Source organism: Epinephelus moara, chromosome 18 (assembly GCF_006386435.1).
Source record: "Epinephelus moara isolate mb chromosome 18, YSFRI_EMoa_1.0, whole genome shotgun sequence".
Classification (NCBI taxonomy): Eukaryota; Metazoa; Chordata; class Actinopteri; order Perciformes; family Serranidae; genus Epinephelus; species Epinephelus moara.
In genome coordinates this window covers 11,337-16,698 of record NC_065523.1, presented here as the reverse complement: position 1 = coordinate 16,698, position 5,362 = coordinate 11,337, and the positions used below count along the sequence as shown (strand labels likewise).

Here is a 5,362-nt window from a genome sequence, read left to right as displayed (position 1 = left end):
GACCAAAACATAAGTTTCCTCCTGGGAGGAGTTTGGCTGTCTGACGCTGCTGCTCTCTTCTGCAATGGCGAATTGAGTAAACTCTCATTACACCTTCGCGCGGCGCATTTAAGGGCGAGGAGAGGGGCTCATTTGATTGGTGTGATGTGTGTAAAACCCACTCCACGCCTTCTCTCCTCCCTCTTTCCGACTTGCGCCGGTAGGAGGGACGGAGGTGGGATGGAGGAGTAGCTGCACCAGGCGCACGGTGTGCCAAACTTACAAAATCCGCCTGGCCACACCCAGTTGGCGAAGCGCAGGTGCGCTGTGCCCTCGCCGCGCCCGGTCTGCGAAACTAGAGCCCATAGTGTCTGAACTTCCCTGGCTTGTAACCTTGGTGTCTGAGCCTCCCTGGTTCATGACCTTTAACCTACTTCCATTAGGCCTCTGCTGTATCTAACACTGCTGTCACAGTAGGGGTTAAATGAGCAACACATATCAATAGGTTAGAAGTTCAGTTTCATCAAAACAAGTAACCTTATACAACACATTATAGGTTAAATATGTTTAAATACCAGAATTTTCCATCACAATACCCACAAATACAGATTGGAAATACTTTCTCAATTGACAAATGAGAAATTTTACAAAAAACTGAAGAGTGACCCAACCCTTTAATTTCAAAGTGAGATTGTCAATTTCTTGAAAGATGCATTATTGAAAGGATTTATTTCTAAATCAGAGTTTGATTTTCTTCATTCAAAACATCCAATACGACCTGTTCTGTATACCCTTCCGAAAATACATAAATCAATTATTAATCCGCCCGGCCAACCAATTGTGTCACAGATTAACTCCCTGTTGTCACCTTTATCTGAATATGTAGATTTTTTTTTTTTATCAAACCCCTGGTCCATGTATTACATATTACATATTACATATGTATTACAGGTATATACATAAAGGATTCTACAGATTTTATAAATAAAATTTCTGTAATCACTGATTTGTCTGATGATATTTGGTTACTAACTCTAGACGTAACAAGTCTGTATACAAATATATCACATGATGTTGGACTAGATGCCCTTAAATGCCATTTAGCCAATTGTGACAATATGCCCAAACCACCCAACTACTTCATCACTGATTTGGCTTCTTTTGTTTTGAAATACAATTATTTCAGTTTTGACAACAATTTTTATTTGCAGGTCTCAGGCACTTCTATGGGCTCCATATTTGCTCCCAACTACGCAAATTTGTTTATGGGTCATTTTGAAGAGAAGTATGTCTATAACCCTGTAACGAACATTTATCAGCCGGATATTATCAAGTGGTTTCGCCACATTGATGACATTTTGTGTGTTTAGAGGTACCCCAGATGAGGTTCAAACCTTTTTACACTAAATGGTTTTGATCCTAATTTAAAATTTTCTTTGGAATGTAGCCAGGATAGGGTTCATTTTCTGGATATGTGGGTTATCAGAGATAATGATGGTCTATCTACATCCCTGTACCAGAAGGAGACTGACCGTAACACACTTTTGTTTGCTACAAGTCTTCACCCTCCTTATCTCAAAAGGTCCTTACCCACCAGTCAGTTCTGCAGGTTAAGAAGGGTTTGCTCTGTCACAGATGATTACATGGTTAAATCAGTCGAGATGAAGAACAGGTTTTTACTAAGAGGTTACTCACCAGATTGAGTGGATAGGGCATACAACACGGCACTAAACAATCCTTGCTCCAAGTTATTAAAGAAAAGTAATAGAAAAGAAAAAAAGTTTTCAGTCACATGCGTGACCACTTTTTCCCCTAATTCTTTTGTCATTAAATCCATTTTAAAAAAACATTGGCATATTTTAACAACATCTTTTAGACGTGGCAAAAACCTGAGCGACCATCTGGTACATGCCAACTTCCATGCTAAAAGTGAGGTCACACAGGGACAAACACTTCCAAGTCTTTTACCAGGGTAGCTTCCCATGTGGCAATTGTGCACAGTGTCATAACACTTTTAAAAATACCTGTTTTAATCATCCACACACAGGCAAGAAGTTCAGTATTAAGTGCTTCTCCCTATGTTATATACTTGATAAGTTGTCCATGTGGTTTAGCATATGTAGGTAAAACTTCTAGACAATTGAAACAGAGAATCAGTGAACGCAAAAGCACCATCTGCAGAAATGATCGCAATTACCCTGTGGCTGTGCATTTTAATTATTTCAGTCATGGCATTTCTTCCTTTCGTTTCATTGGTATAGAACAGGTCCATTTTCCAAAGAGAGGGGGTGAGCATGAGCTTCTACTAAAGCAACGTGAAGCTTTTTGGATTAATACATTACAAACACTTCCCCCCGAAGGTCGAAATGATGAGTCGATACTAAATGTAATACTGTGACTGCTGTACCTACTTTTCTCCACCAAGTGTCACTGTAGGACCATTATAGGCCCTTCATCTAGTTCACTAGTTCTTGTATCACAGATTTGCCAGCCCCAACTTTCTGAACTTTCTTGTCTGCTTTATGTTGAAATTTAACTTTATTTGACTTATCAACTGGGTTGGACCTAATGACATTAGGTCTCCTGTTGTTGATCTTCCTCATGTATATTTTGTGTTGTCTTTTGAATCACTATATCTTTTTTACGGAAGAACGGAAGAATTCTGACTTTTTTCTCAGAATTCTGACTTTAAACTCGGAATAGTGACTTTAATCTCAGAATTCTGACATTAAACTCAGAATTCTGACTTTAAATTCGGAATTCTGACTTTAATCTCAGAATTCTGACTTTAAAGTCAGAAGTATGGGTGCCTGTAGGGAACCAACTTCGGTGGCACACTAGAGTGGAGGAGAGGAGAGGAGAGCCACGCGCGGACCGAAAATGTCGGACCTCAGTGAGTTTTTGCGTGTTCGAGGGGTCCCTGAGGAAGCCATTTCATTCATGGAAGAGCAGAAGGTGAGTGAAGAAGATATGTGTTGGTTTGGTGCTTGGTGTTTGTAAAAACGAAGAAATATGTTGTTAGAAGCTCGTTAACTCGTAGCATGTGTGTTAGCTTAAATGGTTGGACTACCGGACAATATCCACGAGTCCATCCCGATTTTTGTCATTTTGTTACAATAATTTTGTGATCTGCCGCTGTGAGGAACGCTGCTCGCTGCCCGCTTTTGTGGCAGCAACTACCGAGTGAGAGGTGTGGAGCCACAGTTAACGTTACACCGGTCTACACCGGGCAGTGGTTCTTTTCACCGGTCGATGCCGTCCGCGGCATCCCCTCTCACAGAACTATGTTACCGCAAGTAATTTAGCCATAGGCAGTTTTCCCTGATCACCCCAAGAATACCAACCTCCTCAGCTGTCTGGAAGGGATTAGAACAGCAGGACAATGTTGGTAATGTAGGCTAACCTTGTAGCTACAATTCTAATAGCAGGCAGACAGACAGGGGGGCTTTTATAGCCTACTTTTTATTTACACTCCAAGTCCAGAATTGATCTACTGTGCAAATTGTTTATAATATCAGAATCACAAACATCATGCTGTAGGCTACTGTAGCTACTGAAGAGCAGCAGCCTAGGTAAATTGGGCAGTGCTAACATTAGCTACATTAAGACATTGCAGCAGTAACAGAATGATTCAACCAAAGGAAAAGTTAACACAATAAACACAATTTGGACTTAGATCAAGCAACAAAAGGGAATGATCAGAAGACATTACATGACTACATGTTTATGTAAATTCATGTGCAGGCATTGCACTCCCCAGGATCAGTTAGCCTGTTAATTTGTTGCTTGAACCATAAACAGCACAGTGCTTACAAGGGTTAGATGTATTTAAAATGATTTAGCCATTTAACTTAGCTCTATTCATCCCATTCTCTCAAGTCTGAGAGATGCTTAGTAGCACTAGTTTTTAGGGCTGTCAACGAATATTCTAAATTCGAATTTAAATTCGAATTTGAAAAAAAAATGGACCTTCGAATGTGAAAATTGATATTCGATTGTGGAGAGAAAAAAAACCCACCACCGCAGCTGTCCTCTTTGCCAGTAGGCGTTGGCATCAGACGCGCATTTCTCCAGCCTGGTCGACAAGCGGTTCTGCTCCCAGCTGTTGTCTCCGTCACTCGGCTTGACACATTCGCTCGCGGCTCGCACAGAAAATAGATCAGACGCCGAAACGATCGCTGCAGGGCGCGAGCCTATGGCGGGTGGATAGTGCCAATGCAAGGATTACCAGGAGAAGGAGAAGGAGCAACCTCCCCTTCCGTCACCGCCTGACCGTGTGGATTTTTGAATGGGAGTGAATGGGACAGCAGATGAGAGACCGGCGGAGACCTCACGGCGAGTGCATTGAAAGAACGTGTATTGACGGCGACGTGANAGCAACCTCCCCTTCCGTCACCGCCTGACCGTGTGGATTTTTGAATGGGAGTGAATGGGACAGCAGATGAGAGACCGGCGGCGACTTCACGGTGAGTGCATTGAAAGAACGTGTATCGACGGCGACGTGACGACGGCGTATGTTAGAATTACTAACAAAAATAAACGTCTGAAACACACGTCGTCACCAAAGCACGTCCCCTTGTCTGAAGTTAATTACAAATAAGGCCTATACACTCAGAAATTTCAACCAATAATCTGTCACAACAATTATAATTACAATTCTCATGGGATTACGAGGTCTGTCACCAAGAAATGTATTTATTTTTTATTGTTAATTCGATTGTTGTCTCTTTTGTTTGACTCTTGTTATGCTGTCATATGTGTGTAACTCTATTGTACGAAACGTGAGCTGGAATGACTGAATTGTTTGTTGTTGTTCCAACTTTCAATAAAGTTGGAAGAAAGAAAAAGTACGTGGATCCCCTTGTTCGCCGTCGTCACTGTGACGTTCCCCAACTTAACTGAGTGAATTCAAGTCTTTCAATAGCTTACATGTTTTATATGTTAACATGTCTTTATTTTCGTGTATATTGGGAACTACAGAGTACAGTGCACAGCCTGTACTATGCTCATGCTTTGGATTCACTTTTTGTTTTTCTTTTGAGCAGTTGCAGCATTGAAATTGCGCTGAATAGACTAGGCCTAAGCTGTGTAAAAAGAACAAGAAGCCAGCAGCACTCCTTCTGATATCTTTAATGCCTCACTGGTACAGGCTACTCACACAAACCGGTTTCGACGGTCAGTCTTCGACAGTGTGTCTAAGCTGTGCCCTGCTTTCAAAATTGCAAAATTTAAAAGTCCATGTCCAAATTTAACAATGTTTCCGTGGGAACTTGTATTGCGGATCTTATCCACTAGATGGTGCCATTGTTCAATGATTGTTGTAGTTACAGTGTTGAGTGTTGGAAGAAGTAGGCTGCTTAGATCAAAAGTATCAATACCACAA

At 41.4% G+C, this 5,362-nt stretch overlaps 1 long non-coding RNA gene across 1 annotated transcript in view; it reads right to left on the bottom strand.

Annotated features, from left to right (window-relative positions):
• Positions 1–5,319, bottom strand: part of LOC126406035 (uncharacterized) — a 9,892-nt gene extending 4,573 nt beyond the window's left edge. Inside the window, exons 1-2 of the long non-coding RNA XR_007571628.1 lie at positions 4,361–5,319; positions 3,998–4,229 (exon numbers count right to left, since the gene is read on the bottom strand). This is a non-coding gene — a long non-coding RNA (uncharacterized LOC126406035). The remainder of the gene's footprint in view (positions 1–3,997; positions 4,230–4,360) is intronic.
• Positions 5,320–5,362: the final 43 nt, after the last annotated feature.